This window comes from Meles meles, chromosome 19 (assembly GCF_922984935.1).
Source record: "Meles meles chromosome 19, mMelMel3.1 paternal haplotype, whole genome shotgun sequence".
Lineage (NCBI taxonomy): Eukaryota > Metazoa > Chordata > Mammalia > Carnivora > Mustelidae > Meles > Meles meles.
Window position 1 is genome coordinate 25796280 of NC_060084.1, and position 21338 is coordinate 25817617.

General features: G+C 42.5%; 1 protein-coding gene across 8 annotated transcripts in view; it reads left to right on the forward strand.

Moving 5' to 3' along the window:
- Window positions 1-3504: 3504 nt before the first annotated feature.
- Window positions 3505-21338, forward strand: part of CNOT1 (CCR4-NOT transcription complex subunit 1) — a 106766-nt gene continuing 88932 nt past the window's right edge. For all 8 annotated transcript variants that reach the window (XM_045989212.1, XM_045989216.1, XM_045989215.1 and 5 more), the window contains exon 1: window positions 3505-3655. The gene's annotated coding sequence lies outside the window, so the exon portion shown is untranslated. The remainder of the gene's footprint in view (window positions 3656-21338) is intronic.

The window sequence follows — 21338 nt, forward strand, 5'->3', positions numbered from 1 at the left end:
CATCACGTCTTACAGTTTGTGAACATTCTATCAGTCTCCTTGCTTTCTAGTAGGGACAGAAGCCACCCAGAATTCTTGACAACACACAGTTGAAGGACTTTGATCTTCTGTTGTGTGAATCCTGCAGGTACCTGGCTAAGTCCTCATGACAAGTCAAATTCTAGGAGTGTTATTCATGTTATTTCAAGGCAGGGACTGGCAGTGGGTTTAAGAATGTCCTGGAACAGCCCCAGTATAAAGTAGCAAACCATTTTCCTGGCAAAGGCAGGCCAAAGTGGGGAAAGGCAACTCAGTTTTATTTCAACTTATTTTAGGAGATCTCTGTTTGAGGCTGAACTAGTTGTAGAATTATCGAGTCGACCTTAGAAAGTTGACCTTTGTGGGTCTCACTTTGTCTTTTCTTTTTTTTAAAGAAAAATCATAAATTACACAAACAAAACACGAATACATCCTCTTTGTAAACAGTTCAAACAGTATGGTAATATATAGAATAAAAACGAAAGTTCCCTTTGCCCTTCCCCATTCCACTGCCCTCCCCAGGGATAACCAGATAACCACTGGTGTCAGTTTAATAGGGATGTGTATCTTCCCAAGCCTTTCTTCTTCTTCTTCTTCTTCTTTTTTTTAAAGATTTTATTTATTTATTTGACAGAGAGAGATTACAAGTAGGCAGAGAGGCAGGCAGAGAGAGAGGAGGAAGCAGGCTCCCTGCAGAGCAGAGAGTCCCATGCGGGGCTCGATCCCAGGACCCTGAGTTCATGACCTGAGCCGAAGGCAGAGGCTTTAACCCACTGAACCACCCAGGCACCCCTTCTTTTTTTTTTTTTTTTGTAAGATTTTATTTTAAAGTCATCTCTACATCTAATGTGGGGCTCAAACTCACAACCCCAAGATCAACAGTCCTATGCTTTACTGATGGAACCAGCCAGGTGCTCCTTTCTAAATTTTTTTTTAAAGTATTCAGTAATATGTAAATAGGGACAAAGTTATTTTTTCCTACAGAAATGGGAATGTACTGATTATGCTATTTTTTCTATTGTGCACCTTTTTTCACTTAACAATAAATCTTGGAATCATGCCATATCAGTACATATAGATTTGCCTCTTTCTTTTTTTTTTAAGATTTTTATTTATTTATTTGACAGAGAGAGAGAGAGCACAGTAGGCAGGGAGGGAGGTAGAGAGAGAAGGGGAAGCAGACTCACTGCTGAGCAGAGAGCCCTATGCCAGGCTCGATACCAGGACCCTGCAATCATGACCTGAGCTGAAGTCAGAGGCTTAACACACCGAGCCACCCAGGTGCCCCTATTTGCCTCATTCTTTTTTTTTTTTTTAAATTTATTTAATTTATTTAATTTTTTATTTATTTGACAGACAGGGATCACAAGTAGGCAGAGAGGCAGGCAGAGAGAGGAGGAAGCAGGCTCTTCGTGGAGCAGAGAGCCCGATGCAGGGCTCGATCCCAGGACCCTGGGATCATGACCTGAGCCGAAGGCAGAGGCTTCAACCCACTGAGCCACCCAGGCGCCCCTATTTGCCTCATTCTTTTTAAAAATTTCATAGTATTCTATTATATGAATGTAGCATGCATTGATTTAACTGGTTCCCTATTGTTTCCAATTTTGGGAGGCCCCCTACACAATATGTCAGTGAATTTCTATACATTCCTATCTTTACAAATTTGCAATATTCACCTGTGAAATAAGTCCTAGACATGGAATTACTGGTCATTCAGTTTTGAGAAAGTTGGCCCAAATGCTGCTATCCACAGAGGTTTTGGCAATTTTACATGACAACATGGAATACAAAGGTGTATTCTTTAGCCTTGGTCTGTTTAAGGGGCCTTTCACTGATAATATTATAATGTAATTCTTCTCTGTTTCCTCATATTTCAACATTCGTTTGTGTGTCTACCACCTGGTAGGTGCTGTGTTAGGTGCTGAGAATATAGCTATGAATTAGACCAAAGCAATCCTGCCCTTGCTGTATGTGGGGTCTCTGGGTCTCATACAGTTGCTTGAAAACAGAAGACACTGAGTAAATGTTTGCTCAAAGAGTTGGCCTTCAACCAAGGAAAGGCAGATGTCAAAAAGTATTTTTAGGACATTATGCTAAATGAAATAAGCCGGTTACAAAAAGACAAATACGGCATGATTCCACCTATATAAGGTATCTGAAGTAGTCAAACTCTTAGAAATAGAAAGTATTTGGCAGTTGTCAAGGACTGGATGGAGGGAACTGGTAGTTGTTCAATGGGTATAAGAGTTTCTGTTTTACAAAATGAAAAAGTTCTAGAGATCAGTTGTGCAGTAATGCATATAGTTAACCTTACCATACAGTACATTTATTATAATTAAGGTAAATTTTATGTTAAGTGTTTGGCCACAATTTAAAAAAAGAAGTATTTTTAGACACAAGAGGTAGTGAGACAGATGGCTGGGAGAGAAGCTGAGTCTAGCCTAGGATGGGGTGATGAGGAGGGTAGGTTTTTTCCAAAACGTAGAAAAAACCCAACCAGTCCACAATTCGTTCCCGGCCCTCCCACCTTTGTCTGGGAACAGGTGACCCTAAAATCTTATATTCTGCTATAGATAAATCGTAGCAAAGTTACGTTTCTATGCTTTTTCTTCTGAGAGCCTCTCTGATAACCTGATAGGTATCCGTTCTGATACCGCTCACAGGGCGTAAGCCAAAAAAGAGAATCTTAGCTTCCTAACTTTCTGTAAGCGGTCGCTTCTTCTATAGGCAGAACTGGATAAGGAGAAAGTTCTGATAAAGTGAGGCAAACTGGGACCAAAGTAGGAGACTACATTCCCCAGCACGTACTGCTCTCTTAGGACGCAGTCAATGACGAAAGAAGACGCGATACTTTAGCGCCAGGAATGGGGCGCGGGGATGAGGGACGACTACACATCCCAGAACGCAAAGCGCCCCCACTCTAGTTACAGTCCGGCTTGCTTTTGGGTAACTGGCGTTCTTGGCCAAAGGGGCGCGGGGCGGGAAAGTAGCCCCGCTGTGTACCGGACTTGACACTTCCAAAGAGGAAGAAGAGGCGGGGAAAGTGCCTCAAGCCCACTCAAAGTAGTTCCCGCGCACGTTGGCGAGGGTTTATAGGCCCCCTCCCTATTTATTGTTTCTCAGAGGCAATGCCAGGCCCCTATTGGTCGAAAACCTCGAGGGCAGGTGGGAAGTCTGTGAAGCCCCAAATCGAAGTTATCTGCGTTTCCCCATTGGTCTTCCTGTCGAGCGCAGGCGCGAGGGCGCCGTCTTCAGTCCCCAGGGACGGGTGAGCGGCAATTGGCCAAAGCCCGCGAAGTAGGAGTCCGGATTGGTAGTTGCTAGCAGGAGCCTGGTTTCTTCCTTGACTTCTGCGAGTGAAAGTGTGTGATTGGTTTAAATCCGCGGGCACCTGGCGGTGATTGGGCGGGAGTCACGGGCTGGGTACGATCATTGGCTGATGCTCGGGCCATCCCTCCTCGGGCGGGCAGCGAATGATGAAATGGGAACGGGGAGGGGAAAGGCCGCGACGTGAGCGCGCGACCTCCGGCGCCATTTTGTAGAGAAACAAGCGGAGTTAACCGAAGAGGGGGTCGAGGAGAGCCGGAGTCGGGGACTCAGGAGTTTCCTGTGTCCAGCGCTGCCGGAACCGCCTGAGGTGAGGTGGGCCGGGGTCGGTGGCTGGGGCCGGCTGGCGGTGTCAGCTGCGGAACGCGAGTGCCGGTGGGCGAAGGAACGGGGGTGGTCCAGGGGCCATTGGGAGCGTTTCCCGGAGCTCCGCGGAGTGAGGGGCAGTCGGGACGGGGAAGTGGCGAGGCGCGAGAGGGCGGACTCTTCTCACGGCTCGCGGAGTCTTTGGGCTCTGAAGAGCAGAGGCCGGGACGAAGGCTTCACGGAGCTGAGGGCAGAGTGCGGGGTGGTCCCCGGCCCGGGCCTGGAGGCTCTGAGGGCGGCGGTGGCGGCAGTTCGGGCGGCTGGGCCTCGCTTCGCGCGGGCTGCACCCTTCTCAGAGCCCACGAGCTCTTCAACTGCCCCTTTCTCTCTGGGCTTCCGGATGGGTGGAGTGGGCTTCGGCCCCCGAGGCCTAGTTCCAGAGGCGAGGGTCCGTGTTTGGAGTAGTTACAGGTTCCTGGTTTTTTCTGGTCGACCTGGAGCTGGCAGTCCTCCTCCCTCTGCCCCCAGCACGTTGTCAAACCCCCGGTGTTTCAAGTGTCCGCCGGTGGGAGGGGCGGGCGGGAGCCAGTACTTCCTCATTACTTCTTGCCACAGGTTTTGTTCCACTCGCGCGCCGGGGCGCTCAGACTTTCTCCGAAGTCGGCCCTCACCCACTTGAGCCGGTGTTTGAGATGAGTGGCGGTTTTGCTCTCCCACGGGAAGTGTCCCCTTAGTGAGCCGAACGTTTGTAGGCCTCGACGCTGGGGAGAGATTTCCTTCCTACAGGTCGTGTAGGGAGGTTGCTTAAGGCCAAACCACACACACTGATTCCATACCAGTCCTCTGTAGTATTCAACCAACTAGCCTCACACAGATGACTACTCCCGCTAGGAGTACGATTTGTAGTTAAAAATAAAAAAAGATGCCTGATAGCTGTGGGTTTGGAAATGCTGTGTTTAAAAGAAACTTTGAGAAGCAAACTTTTACCCTGAAGCCACCCAATCAAACGCCACGTTTCTTAGGACTCTAATAAAAAGTCTGCTTTCTTCCTGTAAGCTGAGTAATGATACTTAATTTTTCTCCTTATTTCTGTATAATTCTATTGCCTTGGGAGATTTATTTTAACGGCGAGTAATTTGAGTAAATATACTTGAGTATTTTGCCGGGGGGTGGGGAATTCTGGCCATTGCTTTCATGACAGTCCGTTTGATAGGAATACATAGACCAAAAAAAAAGGGGCGGGGGAGGACAAGTAGAAAATTAGAAAGCAGGGCAAACATTAAGAACAAACCTGTTTATGTTGAGGTATTTGAGTATAATGTGTTAGTAATCTGTGGCTCAGGTTGACATTCTCACCCTTGTAAAGCTGGCTGGGATAGTATTTTAGCTATTAATAAGATATATGGTAACAGTTTAAATTGTCTTGTTTTAGGACACTGCAGATTGTTACCTTGTCTAAGGAGAAAGTGAGCTGATGATACATAAAGTTTTAGGCATCTAGTTGTACTTTGAAATGGTAGCATGTTGATAAAACCTGTTGAGTTGAGAGGGTTGGTCGCTTTTCAACAAGTGTGGGTCCCAAGTCCTTCATTGGAAACTTAACTCTAGAATCAAGGCACAAAGACTTGACCATTAATAACTGAAAACATTTCCCTTTCTTGCCTAAGATTGTATGTAACCTTAGAAGTTCTAAGGCAGGGTTTTGTGGCATGTGGTGGAACTGAACTGAAATGCACTTGGTTTCTAAACACTCAGATGGATTAGTTTCTGGCTTAGGTTTTGTTCTTTTTTTCTTTTTCTTTTTTTAAATCTCTCTCTCTCCAGTCTCTGAGTTTCTGCTGGGCTAGTTTAAATCCCGGTCTCTTCAACATGGAATCTTGTCAGGCTAAGTACTGTGACGTTCTTCTAACTTTGGGTTATGTCATTTAAAAACAACCTACTGTGTGAAGGCAGGTGAGGAAATGCTATCCCTTCAAGACATTGCTTAAAGACTAATCGCATATTACTCTTGCATGTTGCTTTTTCTAAGCATGTCTTTGGTTGGATTCTGATATGCAGTCATGAAGAGCTTTCTTTTTAACCAGCCTAAGGTGATGAACTTGAATTTTTATTTCATTCTACGAGGTAACAAGTCTTAGGCATTCAGTGCCATGGTAGGGAATTTATCCATAGTAATTCTAATTGAATGCTCACATGTTCTTTAAGATACTAATTTTTGGTAAGATGTTTATGCTTCTGGAATAACCAAAAATAATAGCCTGCCATTTTGAAATGCTGTATTTTATGAACTTAGTATCCTTTATTAAAGTACAAAACTAACTTTCAAGTCATTTAAAAATATTAGCTGAGGCACTTTTTAAATGGCTCTCTGACCAAACTGAACTTCCTGCTGGGGCCTTTCAAAATGGCATCCCACTGAGTCTTATTTTAAGACCTTATATATAGAAAAATCCTACAGTTCCTTTTCTGTTTGCTCACAATTTTAAGAGGCATGTTTCAAAGCTAAAATGGGCTCAGAACCTTTATGCAATAGTTTATTTTAATGTACGTTTCACTTTTTTTTTTAAGGTAAGAATGTAGCAAAGCAAATAAAACAAATTGTTTATTGAAAAGCACTTTTAAGGGACCCCTGGGTGGCTCACTTGGTCAGTGTCTGCCTTCCATTCAGGTCATCAAGTCCCCTATCAGGCTCCTTGCTCAGTGGGGAGCCTGCTTTTTCCTCTGCCTGCCATTCCTCCTCCTTGTGTGCTCTCCCTTTTTCTCCCTCTCCCCCTCTGACAAATAAATAAAATCGGGGGGGGGGGGGGGAAGCACCTTTAAGAACTCAGTAATTAGAGATGTAGACTTAATCTGAAACCCTGTGTTGAGATTTGAAGGAAATGCAGCATCTTTGGAAGTGTAGATTTGAGAAATGCATTTCTGTGTTTAACATTGGAAAGCTCAGCATAAACCTCCAGGATAAAATGTTTCGGTTAATTTTGTTAACAGTTGTTAGGAGGAAATTCGTAAAATGTTGACTGAGTTGTTAAACTGTCTGCAGGAGAAGTAAGTGTGTGTGTGTGTGTGTGTGTGTGTGTGTGTGTGTGTGTGGTGCTAATTATATAAAATATAAAAGGGAGTGAAGGCGTATTTCGAAATACCTCATCTTACTTACTGTTCTTAATCTTCATCAAGAGCTCAGCATTTTCCATTTCAGATAGTTTTAAAGTTTGTCACCTTGGATTTATAATTCAGTTTTGAAATGCAATGTTAGTTTTAAAATTTTAGACTAATCATAAGAACAGTTAACTCTTTGTTTCAGACCCTTTCTTTCCTTTATCCTCAACTTGAACTCATGATGCCAAGATCAAGAGCCCTATGCTCTATTTACTGAGCCAACCAGGTCCCCCCCTATCCCCCCCCAGCTTGCCTTTTTTTGCAGTAGCTAGCTTTCTTTTCTTGCTTTTTTTCTTTTGAAAGAGCTTATTTATTTTAGAGAGAGTGCATGAGTGAGCAGCGGGAGGGGGCACAGAGAGGGAGAGAATCCCAAGCAGACTTCCACGCGAAGTATGGAGTCTATTGTGGGGCTTAATCCCAGACCCAGAGGTGGTGACCTGACCTGAACTGAAATCAGGAGTCGGTACTCAACTGACTGAGCCACCCAGTCACCCCTTTGCAGTAGCTTTCTAACTAATCTTCAGTATCTTTCCCTCATGATTTGTTTATTGTTTTTTTAATTACATACATAATATGTGAATTCATTCCAAATGTAAATAATTCCAGGAATATAGTTAACTCTTTACTGCCGAATTGCCTCCTAAATTGCTGGGTTGAAAATAGTGATCCTCTGCTCAGAAGTCCTTCACATCCCATGCTGGGCGCTGTGTAAGTGTTCATCCCTCCCTACCTGTGGCATCATATTACTGTCTTACGCTATAGTCACAAGACTGTTGTACAGTGGTTCCTAATACATCTTTGCCTCTTTTGTATGTAATGTCATCGTGTCTACCGAAACATCTGTCATTCAAACTCGTATGTGTCTGTATACATCTCTGCCCTGATTTTCCTGTACCTCTTGGGCAGTTTCACTTACCTATAGCATATACTGTTTTGCCTTATAAGTTTTCTGCCTCATAGTGGGTAATCCCCCTCCCCCCCAGCATGTTATTGTCCTGAATTATAATTGAGTAATGCTTCATTTATTACACTTGGGTAGATTTATAGTGTTTTCCTTGGGACTGTATATTTCTAATTCTATTGATATCTTTTAGATGGTTAAACTTTAAAAGCTAGTCATATAGAATTATGGTATCATCCTTTAGGAAAGTGAAGCCAAGGAGAGTAAGGTGACTTTTTTTTTTTTAAGATTTTATTTATTTATTTGACAGAGAGAGATACAAGTAGGCAGAGAGGCAGGCAGAGAGAGTGAGAGGGAAGCAGGCTCCCTGCCGAGCAGAGAGCCTGATGCGGGACTCGATCCCAGGACCCTGAGATCATGACCTGAGCTGAAGGCAGCGGCTTAAACCACTGAGCCACCCAGGCACCCCAAGGTGACTTTCTTAATTTAAGGTCAGGCAGACCAGGTTTTCCTGCTCAACCCTAATGTTCATTCTGTCTTTCCACATTCCGCTTGAGTTCAGTACAAGGGAAAGAAAGATGTATGAATTCATCAAAAAAGAGCATAGGGTCACCTGGGTGGCAAGGTTGGTTAAGTGTCCAATTCTTTTTTTTTTTTTTTTTAAGATTTATTTATTTGAGAGAACACGTGAGAGCAAGGGGAGGGGAAGCCGACTTTGTTAAGTGCAGAGCTCAATGATGCGCTTGATCCCATGACCCTGAGATCATGACCTGAGCCGAAATCAAGAGTTGGATGTTAAACCAACTGAGCCACCCAGGTGCTCCAGGCGGCTGACTCTTGACCTGAGCTCAGGTCTTGATCTCTCAGGGTCGTGAATTCAAGCGCTCTTAAAAAAAGAAAAAAAAAAAAAGAGCATAGTCTTCGTGGTTAACCATTTGTTTTTTGAGAGTGTCATTGTATAATTAAAATTTCTGGAGTCTTTAGCACATCATGACTATCTCTATTAATAATTCTACAGAATTAAACTGTTTCTTAGGTAATTACCTAGGGAGATTTTTTTTTCTTTACTCCTAATCTGTGTCCCCCCCCCATTTTATTGAAATAATTGACACACAGCACTGTATAAGTTTCATATGCATAGTGTAACAGCTTGACCTAGATATATCGTGAGATACTGCCAATATTTATTTGGATGAGATTTTCTTTTTTTTGGAAGAGATTTTCTTAGTTGTGACCAAAGCAAATAAAGATTTTTTTTTCTTCAGCAGTTTTTTTGTAGGACAAGACAGAAGATTTGAATGTTTCTTCTCTTCAGTGTGAAAATGTAAAACTCATAACTGACAAAAAGGTGGTCTTTCCTGTTACAGTTATTGTGAATGGTCATTATTTAATTCAGTGTAAATTAACTTGCACTTCAAGATCTCCAAAGGATAGGGAGGGATTTAGGTTTTAATGAATAAGTTTTTTCTTGGTATAGTTGTATATGTATATAATATATATACATTATATACTTAATATGTATATAATATATATACATTATATACTTAATATGTATATATTTAACCTATCTATATTCTTAAGATTTATTTATTTGAGAGAGTGAGAGTATGTGTAAGTGTGTAAGGGGGGGGAACAGAGGGAGAGCAATAATCCCACATGGACTCCCTGAGCAGAGAGCCCGGCTCCAGTCCAATCCCACTACCCATGAGACCACAACCTGAGCCAGAACAAGCAGTTGGATACCCAACCAACTGAGCTACCCAGGCACCTCAATGTAGTGATATTTTTAAAGTAGCTCAAAGTCGGGGCACCTGGGTGGCTCAGTGGGTTGAGCCTCTGCCTTTGGCTCAGGTCATGATCTCAGGGTTCTGGGATCGAGCCCTGCATCGGGCTCTCTGCTCAGCGGGGAGCCTGCTTCCCCCTCTCTCTCTGCCTGCCTCTCTGCCTACTTGTGATCTCTGCCAAATAAATAAAATCTTTTTTTTTTTTTTTTAAAGGTAGCTCAAAGAAGGATACTTCTAGTCGTCAAGTATATTGACTATGTAGCTTTATAATTTTGTAATTACTACTGGGAAGATGCTTCTGAATATTCAGTTGATTCCAGATCAGGAACTTGATTGTTTTCTGATTTTGGAGTAGACATACTTTTCTGGTTCACTTTCTCAGTTTTTAAAAAATAGGGGTTTATTGGGGTTTTTGATAGGCTCAGTCTGTAGAGCATGGGTCTCTATGTCTCCGGGTCATGAGTTCAAGCCCCACCCTGGGTGTAGAGCTTACTTAAAAAAATAAATGAAGGGCACCTGGGTGGCTCAGCGGGTTAAAGCCTCTGCCTTCAGCTCAGGTCATGATCCCAGGGTCCTGGGATTGAGCCCCGCATCGGGCTCTCTGCTTAGCGGAGAGCCTGCTTCCTCCTCTCTCTCTCTCTCTGCCTGCCTCTCTGCCTACTTGTAATCTCTATCTGTCAAATAAATAAATTAAAAAAAAAAAAAATGAAAAAGATAGGGATTTATTTGCTAACTATGTCATACTGTGCTGGTGTATGGATTGGATCAAGTCTTGTAAAATTCTGAAAAGTACTTAAATGTTCTTTAATGGTTAGTATTAAGATTCTATGGAATCTGGTAAAACTGCTTGTTTAAAGTGGCATGGTTAGGAAGCAGTTCAGCTCTTGCTCCATTTGTTACTACCTCATTTCACACCTGTTTACTACTTGCTGACCATTATACCTTTGAATATTTCCTTAACTCTTGTCAGGTGGGTTCCAAAGAAAAAGTTTTATACTAGGCATTTCTGAGCTCAGTAATACATAATACTGGGACGTTCATGATTGGATTATTCCCACTTGTTTGTGCTCTTTAGTTTGGGTAATAGTTAAGTCTACCATGTGTATACCCACAGTTATGGCATGAATATCTTAAGACTATTCCCCTTCCCTTGGGTGACTGGCTGGCTCAGTTGGTAGAGTCTGTGGTTCTTGATCTTGGGGTCATGAGTTCGAGCCCCACACTGGGGGTAGAGATTATATATTAAAAAAGGAAACAAATAGTGTTTAAGAAAAAAAGGGAGACACCTGACTGGCTCAGTTGGTAGAGGTTTCAGATTTTCTTTAAAATAAAAAAAAAAAAAGGAAAAGATTTATTTATTTATTCATTTGAGAGATGGAGCAGGAGCTAGAAGGAGAGGGAGAAGCAGACTCCCCGCTGAGGAGGGATCCAGACGCAGGGCTCTATCCTGGGACCATGACCCAAGCACAAGGCAGATGATTAGCCGACTGAGCCACCCAGGCACCCCGACCTTGCAAATCTTGATCTTGGGGTTGTAAGTTTGAGCCCCATGTTGGGTATAGAGATTGGTTAAAAATAAAGTCTCGGGGGGACGCTTGAGTGGCTTGGTCGGTTGGGTGTCTGTCTTGGTCATGACCAATCCCCACATTGGGCTCCCTGCATAGTGGGAGGCTTTTCCCTCTTCCACTCCCCCTGTTTGTGTTCCCTCTTTTAGTGTGTCTGTCTGTCTGTCTCTCTGTCGAATAAATAAATAAATAAAATCTTAAAAAAAAAAAATCTCGGGAGCTTGGGTGGCTAAGTCAGTTAAGTGACCGACTCTTGATTTCATGTCAGCGTTGTCAGATCAAGCCCTGCATCCAGGCTCTGAGCTTTGATGGAGTCCACTTAAGATTCCCTCTCTCCCTTCCCCCACACCTTTTCCTCTCTCTCTAAATAAATAATAATGAAAAAAAACTTAAATACTCCTCTTCCCTCTTCAAACAGGCAAACATGCCAGAGATTGTAGGCATTGAGGTTATCTGTCCAAATGTAAAATGTAGAAATTATGTGAATATATTTGGTCATGCCCAATCACTAAGCCTTATGGCAACCACAAAACATTGGTACAATACCTTAATAAACTAACTTAGTTGTGGAATATTTGTATAAAACTTTGTAGAGGTCTTCTGTGTTTGGATTTCAGTGACTAATTCTCTCATAATGTGCTATTATTATCTACCTTGCTTCTACCCTTGGTTCCCTATAGTTTGTTCTCAGTTCATCATCTAAAGTGATTCTTATGTTTTGAAAATCCTATCTTGTCATCTGTTGAAAACCACCTGTTGATTCTCCATTTGTCTTTAGTAAAACCCAGAGTCCTTCGTTATTTACAGGATTTAACTCTTCCCTATACCTCCTCACATATTCTGCCTTCTCCCCAACTTACTCTCTTTACCTCCTGTCCCCTCGCCCCAATAGGTTTCCTTCGAGTACCCTTGGCCTCCTTGCTTTTTGCCTTACACATGCCACACACTGTCTTAGGAAGCCTTTGCACCAACTGACCAATCCTTCTGCCTAGAACATTTTTCTCTGATACGTGTGCATGGCTAACCCCTGAACATCTCAGGCTTCCTGGTCATCGGGGAGCCTGCTTCTCTCCCTCTGCTGCATCCTCTGCTTGTGCTCTCCGGCTTGCTCTCTGTCAAATGAATAAAGAAAATCTTTTTTTTTTTTTTTTAAGATTTTATTTATTTATTTGACAGAGAAAGACATAGCGAGAGAGGGAACACAAGCAGTGGCAGAGGGAGAAGCAGGCTTCCAACGCAGTGGGGAGCCCGATGCGTGGCTCGATCCTAGGACCCTGGGATCATGACCTGAGCTGAGGGCAGACATGTAATGACTGAGCTACTTAGGCGCCCCTAAATAAACAAAATCTTTAAAAACAAAAAAAAGACTTATTTCTCAGTAAGGCTCACTCTGGCCATTAGACTAATTGCAGCCCTTCAGTCTCCCTATTTGGTTCCCTTTACCTTGCTGTTTTCTTTTTCTGTAGTACTTAGCATCTCCTAACATGTTTCTCATATATATTTTTTAAAGATTTTATTTATTTATTTGACAGAGCAAGAGAGGGAACACAAGCAGGGGGTGTGGGAGAGGGGGAAGCAGGCCTCCCGCTGAGCAGGGAGCCTGATGTGGAGCTTGATCCCAGAATCCTGGGATCATGACCCGAGCCAAAGGCAGACGCTTAATGACTGAGCCACCCAGGTGCCCCTCATATGTACTTTTAAATATTTCATTTTTTAAAAAGATTTTACTTACTTATTTGAGAGAGAGCGCGCGTGCAGAAGTAGGGGGATCAGCAGAGGGAGAGGGAGAAGCAGACTCCCCTCTGAGCAGGGATCCTGGGACCATGACCCAAGCCTAAGGCAGATGCTCAACCAATTAAGCCACCTAGGCGGCTCTTTTCATTTTTTAAAGTAATTTCTCCTCCCATGTGGGACTCGAACTCAATCCTGAGATGAAGAGACATGCTCTGCTGACTGAGCCAGCCAGGTTCCCCCCTTTCATTATTTCTTACGATTACTATTTCTCACCTCCAGTGGAAATGCAGGAATTTATGAATGTTCACCCATGTATTTCAAATACCTGACACATGTAAGTACTCAGTAACTATTTGACTGGGTTAATAACGTATAATAAAGGTACCTAAACTGCTTTCTGTGATAAGTTGTGGTAGCCACTTAATATAAGTCGTATACTATTTCTTACTGTCTGATGAATTTAAGTTGTACTTGGCTTTGTGTTAACTTTGTGGAAAGCCAGACTTGAGGTGTTCACATCTAGGGCTCACCGTACAGAAAATAGATGCAAAGCCATTTTCCTGGTAAGGGCACTGTTGGTGTTTGGGCAGGATAGTTCTTTGTTCGTGGTGGTGTCCATCTTTGGTTATTTCATCTCTAATTCTCATTAAGTGCCAGTGGCTCTCCCACTCCTATAAATTTCAGAATGCTTTGGGAGATTACATTGCCCTCTAGTTTGTTCCAGGAAATAACCTCTTGAGGAAGATTTCTTTTCATCACTTCTATTTACTTTAGAGTCAGTTACTTTTGGTGTAAATTACAAATTTCTTAAAATTTAATTTTAGAGTGTCCCAAATGAGAAGACTACATGAAGAGAAGGAATAGTGTATTTCACTGATTCTAAAGCATTGTCAACATTTTAACGACTCTGAAATTGGATGTATCATAATCTTTTTTTTTTTTTTTAATTTTTCTTTATTTATTTGACAGAGAGAGCACCAGCAGGTGGAGTAGCAGGGAGAGGGAGAAGCAGGCTCCCTGCTGAACAAGGAACCTGATGTGGGGCTCAATCCCAGGACCATCAGGACCTGAGCTGAAGGCAGTCACATAATGTGCCCACCCATATTTGGGGACCTGAATGTTTGATGTTCTAAGAAAAGTATTACCAAATAAACTTTCTTAGAGACACATAAGTAGAGATGCTGCTGTAGTTAAAGACTAATCAGTCTTGGGGCACCTGGGTGGCTCAGTTGGTTAAGCATCCGGTTCTTGATCTTAGCTCAGGTCTTGATCTCTCTAGGTTGTGAGTTCAAGCTCTGTGTTGGGCTCCATGCTGGGTATGGGCATGGGCATGCAGCCTACTAAAAACAAAAACAAAACAAAGACTAACCTGAAATGAGATTATGGAAAATTATCTCTATTTCATGGGTGATGAAAATGGAAGAAGTTTCCCAAACTTTGGCTACATTTTGCTTGCTGTTGTATCTAGTCAAATTGTATTTTAGGGAACTAGAAATTGATACAATAATGGATTTATCAGGGTTCTGGAATGTATTCAACGCCCTCAAAGCCGGTTGGCAGTGATGGTGAGGAAGATCTGTGGAATAAACCCAAGGCATGTGTGTCTTTGGGAGCCAGTGTAAAGGGCAATGCACATGAAACAATAGTGAGCAGTGTGATTAAATTTTATAGTGCATCATACATACTAAAGAGGAAGACAGATAGATTAGTAGATTATCCTGTAGATGATCTGAAGTGGTTTGGGAGATTTTGGAGGGGCTGGAACTTGAGCTAGACCCTGGTCTTACTACCTCATGCATTGTCCACTTACAGAGGATTCTTAGCCTGCCTCCTGGTAACAACTAACTTCCCGCTCTTGAGAGTTATTAATGATCATTTAGTTGCTAATTCTGGTAATTTATAATTCCCATGCACTTTTTGTACACTGCCAACTATACCTTTTTTTTTTTTTTTTAAGATTTTATTTATTCGACACAGCAAGAGAGGGAACACAAGAAGGGGGAGTGGGAGAGGGAGAAGCAGGCTTCTCGCTGAGCAGAGAGCCTGACATGGGGCTCCATCCTAGGACCCTGGGATCATGACCTGAGCTGAAGGCAGATGCTTAACGATTGAGCTACCCAGGTGCCTCTATACCTTTATTTTTAAAAATATTTTTATTTTTGAGAGAGCAAACACACATGTGCATGCGGGGTGAGGGGGGAGAGGCTGCAGGAAAGGGTGAGAGAGAATCTCAAAAAGACTCCCTGCTTATTCCCTTGACATCCCTTTGTTGTTTAATTCTTTAGAATCTTAATAATTTTTTTTATCCTGAAAGATTAAACAATAGACTTGTTAAGAAAATAAATGACACTGTAACCAAAATTTTCAAATAAAGTTTAAAAAAAGGACTCCCTGCTTAGTAGGAAGCTCATCACAGGACTTGAGATCATGACCTGAGGTAAAATCAAGAGTCAGATATGTAACTAACTGAGCTACTCAGGCGCCCCTGACAACTATACCTTTTAAAAATCTCTCCCCCATGGTTTTCATAGCGTATGGACGTATTAATTATTGGTTGTGGCATAGCAAAGTACCCCCAAATTCAGCCATTTAAAACTTTCTTGTTCTTTATTTCACAGACACACTTGGCTGATTGCTTTTGACTCAGTGTCTTTCACAAAGTTGCAGTGCAGGTATCCACAGGCAGTAGTCAGCCCAAGGCTGAAGGGTGGAGAGTTCTTATAAACTCACTCACCTGGCAGTTGGCAGGCTTCAGATCCTTGCTGGCGGTTGGCAGACATCTCTTGCTTGTCATGTCTTCTCCATAGGGTTACTCACAGCATGGCAACTTGCTTTTCTTGGGGCACAGGTTCAGAGAGAAGTAAAGAAGGTAGAAGTCAGTCTTTTTGTAGTTTAATCTTTTAAAGGACTATTTTCTTCTTTTGAAGCCACACTTAATTAAGGTCCATCCCACTTGTAAGGGGACAGGATTACATAAGGATAGACCTATTAGGCAGGGATTGTTGGGGTTATTTTAGAGGCTGCCTGCCACAGTGGACATTTGCCAAATATTCGTCCTTGGAGCTCTTTTTAGGGAATGTTACCTGTTCGTAGGTTTTACTTACTACCACTAAGTAGAGGACTCTGCTTGGCTTGTGATAATAGGCAATCCAAGTTTCTTCTACCTGTCTAGCTACTCTTCATTTCCCTTGAGTTTTTCTTTTATCTTTTCTTTTTTAAAAAATTTTATTTACTTTTTTATTCATGAGAGGCAGAGGCAGAGGGGGAGAAGCAGGTTCCAGGGAACCTGTTGCAGGACTTAATCCCAGGACCCTGAAATGATCACCTGAGCTAAAGGCAGACACTTAACTGACTGAACCACTCAGGCATTCCCGAGTTCCTCTTTTCCAGCCACCTTTAAAATGCTAAGCTTTTTTAGGATTCTAAAACCCTTATTTTCTTTCTGTAGTTCTCTTTTGCTGTTTCTTTTTTATTTTATTTTATTTTACTTACTTGGGAGAGAGACAGAGACAGAGAGAGCACAAGCAGGGGGAGAGGCAGAGAGAGAGGGAGAAGCAGACTCCCGACTGAGCTGGGAGCCTGACATGGGGCTTGATCCCAGGACTAGAGATCATGACCTGAGCCGAAGGCAGACACCCAACCATCTGAGCTATGCAGGCTCAGATATCTCTTTTAAATGTTGATAACTCCCAAACCTATTTGCAGCTCACCCTTGCTGTGCTGCAGGCTGAAATTCTCAACCAACCAGTGGGTTTTATTTGTATGTGCCACTCCAGATATGTCCGAAATAGAATTCCTCATTTTCTTAAAAAAAAAAAAAAAAAAAAAGAATTCCTCATTTTCTTTCTTGCCATGTAAACTTTCTCTTCTCAGTTTCATGTCAGAAGTAAGTGGAACCCAGATGCTTAGTGGAAATGTTTTTGACTCTTCTTTTGGTTCACCTTTCTTGCTTATTCAGTTTCAGAGTCCTTGCAATTCCCTCCTAAATGCGTTCACTTCTCTTCCCTTCTAATATATATATTTTTAAATATTTTATTTATTTGAAAGAGAGCCCGAGCAGGGGTTGGGGCAAAGGGAGAGGAAGAGAGAGAAACTTAAGCAGGTTCCATGCTCAGCGGGGAAGCCCAGCATGGAGCTTGATCTCAGGACTCTGAGATCATGAGTTGAGCTGAAATCAGGAGTCGGAGGCCTAACTGGCTAAGCCATCCAGGCGTCTAGCCTCTAAAAATTTTTTACCTGATCCTGTCCTTTGTTAGTAGGCGAAGCAGGTTACTGTTGTATCAAACAACCCCAAGATACGAGTGGCTTAACAGAGTAGATATTTCTAATCAGATAATTTTCACTGAGAATGTTCATTAGGTTACCTTTCTTGTGATTAATTCAGGAACCCAGGCTCCTTCCATCTTACCTCACTGCTTTTCTCTAGAGGGAGGTCCAGAGTAGGAGGTTTTATGTACGAGGTCTGGAAGTGGCTGGTATCATTTTTTGGCCTGCATTTCATTGGCTAGAACTCAGTTTCTTGGCCACACCTATGCAAGACAGGCTGAGAAATGTAATCTAGCAATTTAGCCGGGTAGAGGGAAAAGATTTGGTGAACATGTAGCTAGTTTCCCCTAGTCACTTATCCCCTAAAATATATTCAAACCAATAAGATTGTCTTTTTTTTTTTTTTGAAGATTTTATTTATTTATATGACAGAGATCACAAGTAGGCAGAGAGGCAGGCAGAGAGAGAGAGGGGGGGAAGCAGGCTCCCTGCTGAGCAGAGAGCCCGATGTGGGGCTCAATCTCAGGACCCTGAGATCACGACCTGAGCCGAAGGCAGAGGCTTTAACCCACTGAGCCACCCAGGCGCCCCCCCCTTTTAAAGATTTTATTTATTTGAGAGAGTTCACAAGCTGGGGGAAGGGGTTAGAGGGAGAAGTAGATTCCCCGCTGAGCAGGCAGCTTGATGTGGGACTCCATCTCAGTCCTGGGATCATGACCTGAGCCAAAGGCAAACACTCAACTGACTGAGTCACCCAGGTGACCCCCAGGATCATCTTTATGCCAGTAGTCTGAAGTGGGTTCTATACGTATGAGAAAGGAAAGCCACAAATTGGGTGTCAATTAACTCCAGAAGACATTTCATTTTGGTCAGTGGCAGGGTTAGTGTGTGGGGGTTGTACTTAGGGCTGTGATTATCACAGCAAAAGGATACAGAGCAAAATAAAAGGGAAAAGTCCTTTGAGGTGAAGTCTGAGAAAACTAGACTCATGCTCTCAAGCTGAACCTCTCCCAGTGCCTTTCCCAGTGGAGTCATACTGGGCACATGTAATTCCTCCAGCAAGGAATTGTGACAACACACGTGTGCCCAGCAGGGAAGCATGTTAGAGAATCAATGCCTAGGATTGTTATTGGGGACTTGTCATGTGAGCACCTTTTGCCTACCACATACTAAAATTCGAGGTTCTCAGAAGGAAGGCAGGTGTTCAGCATAAATCACATTTTTTGGATACAGTTTAGGCACAGGGAGTCACTTTTAATTAGTTCTGGGAGTGGGGATTAGTTTTCCCCAAATCAAGTTATGACAGCAACCAAAGGCCAACCTGGTATGTCTAAGGATAGCAGTCTCAGGCATTCTGTGTTAACTGTTTTCTGCTCGGTGAGTGAGGTGAATGGTCTCCATGGAAAGGGATTTTGTATAGATAAGCTTGGTATATGCAAAACTTTGTTGACCTGATATTTTACTTAAATTACTTCTATTTCAGTAGGAGAAAAAAATTACAGTTCCCTTCCTAGCTCCTTTCATCTATCCTTTCAGATAGTTATTTTTGTATCATTCTAGATGCTCTGCATATAAGGACATATATATATGCAGAGTGCTGTTCTGTAACTTGCTTTCCTCTCAATAGATAATTTCCATTCTAACTCCTTTTTTAAATTATTACATAATATTCCTTTTCATGATTTACTTAACCATTGCCCTTTTGATAGATATTTAGGTCATTTTCACATGGTATGATATTAAATAGTTGTTTGTTTCATGGAGGAAAAGGGAATTAAAGGTGACTGCTGAGTATTCAGTGCAGAATTGGGGCTTTAGGGTTCTAAAACTCTTATTACGCATCTTCTATGTAAGGTTGGAGATACCACAGTTTGCTTGTTTTTAGAAATTGGTATTAAAACAATTATTTAGGCAGTGATTTTGGAGGAGCAACATGGGGGTTTTTGTTTTATGTTTTTTTTGAAATCATCTTACCTCTGCTGTCCAGTTCTTTAATGTTCTCTTAAATATTGTCTTAGGGACGCCTGGGTGGCTCAGTCAGTTTAGTGGCTGACTCTTGATTTTGACTCAGGTCATGATCTCAGGGTTGTGAGACAGTTGGGCTCATTCTGGGTATGGAGCCTGCTTAAGATTCTGTCTCCCTCTCCCTTTGAGGGCAACCCCCCGCCCCGCTTGCTTGGAAGATCTCTTTCTAAAAATAAGCAAGCATAGAGATATAGATATGTATAGGTACAGATATGGAGAGGCATATGGCTGGCTCAGTTGGTAGAGTATGCAACTCTTGATCTTGGGGTTTTAAGTTCATGTCCCATGGTGGGTGTAGCGGTTCCTTAAAAATAAATTTAAAAAAAAAAATGGTGAGGGGCGTGTGGGTGGCTCAGTGGGTTAAAGCCTCTGCCTTCAGCTCAGGTCATGATCCCAAGGTCCTGGGATCGAGCCCCGCATGGGACTCTCTGCTCTGCAGGGAGCCTGCTTCCTCCTCTCTCTCTCTGCCTGCCTCTCTGCCTACTTGTGATTTCTGTCTGTCAAATAAATAAGTAAAATCTTTAAAAAAAAAATATTTTAAAAAAATGGTGAACAGGGGCACCTGGGTGGCTCAGTTGGTTAGGTGTCTGGCTTTGGCTCAGGTTCTGGGATCAAGCCCTGCATCAGGCTCCTTGCTCAGTGGAGAGCCTGCTTCTCCTTCTCCCTCTGCCTGCCACTCTTGCCTGCTTGTGCACTCTCTCTATCAAATAAAGAAATAAAATCCAAAAAAAAAAAAAGTGAACAAATACTTAAGTCTCATAATACTATAATTTGACCTTGAAAATTCTCAACTCTGAAAAGTACCATTCCAATTTAGGAGTACTCTAGCTGAGCGATCTCTTTTCTCATTTTCTCCAATTATGGAAATACATCTACATCTGAAATCAGGAGTCGTATGCTTAACTGACTGAGCCACTCAGGCGTCCCCCATATATTTTTAATGTTGGAAGTTGGAGTTTTAATAAACTGGTAGCCTTGGGTCTTGCCTATTTGGTTTCTTGAAGTACCTGTTGATATTTAAATCTAGAGCAGGTTTTGTGATAATACCAAGATTGCTGGCTTCAGTGCAATGGGAGACCAAATTGCCTTTACAGAGCTATCTTTGGCCCAACTGGAAGTTAAGGGGAGAAAAAGGAACAGATGTGAAGGGCTTTCCTTGTCTTCTTAGTAGAGATTGCATTAAGGTTTGATACACTTCTTTTTTTTTTTTTAATATTTTATTTATTTGACAGAGAAATCACAACTAGGCAGAGAGGCAGGCAGAGAGAGAGGAGGAAGCAGGCTCCCTGCGGAGCAGAGAGCCTGATGTGGGGCAGGATCCCAGGACTCTGGGATCACCACCTGAGCCGAAGGCAGAGGCTTTAACCCACTGAGCCACCCAGGTTTTATTTATTTGAGAGAGAAAAAGAGAGCATGAGAGGGAGGAGGGTCAGAGGGAGAAACAGGCTCTCCGGAGAGCAGAGAGCTGGATGCAGGACTCCGTCCTGGGACTCCAGGATCATGACCTGAGCTGAAGGCAGTTGCTCAACCTACTGAGCCACCCAGGCACCCGGTTTGATACACTTTTTTTTTTTTTAAAGATTTTATTTATTTGACAGAGCGAGAGAGCACAAGTAGGCAGAGAGGCAGGCAGAGAGAGATGTAAGTCTACATACATTTTAATGATCTCCAGATTATTGACAGTCATCATCAGAGAGAAATTTCATTTGCATAAAGGTGGTATATTTAAGATATTTTTAGATCCATTCAAAGACTTCAAGTTGAAGTATTTAAGGTTTATTGAAGTATTTAAGGTTTATTTGAGAGATAGAGTACAAGCTGGGGAAGGGGCAGAGGGAGAGGTTTTGGGGTTTTGTTTGTTTGTTTTTTAGGATTTTACTTATTTGAGAGAGCACCCCTACAATGTGTTAGCAGCTGGGAGGGGTCGAGGGAGAACATTTTCAAATAGACTCCCTGCTGAGTGTGGAGGCAACACAGGGCTCAATCCCAGGACCCATGAGGTCATGACTTGAGCCAAAACCAAGAGTTGGATGCTCAATACACTATACCCAGGCGGCCCAAAATTGAAATATTTAAAGGTGATGGCCCTTCATCTTCTTTTTGGACAAAATATGATAGTTGACTTTTAAAAAAAATTTTTGAATGTATTTGAGCCCAGCAGTAAAAATAATTAAGTAAAAGTAATGATAAACATTTAATATAAGAATTTGTGTACATTGCACATTGTAAGACGTTACAGCTATCTCACATGTCACC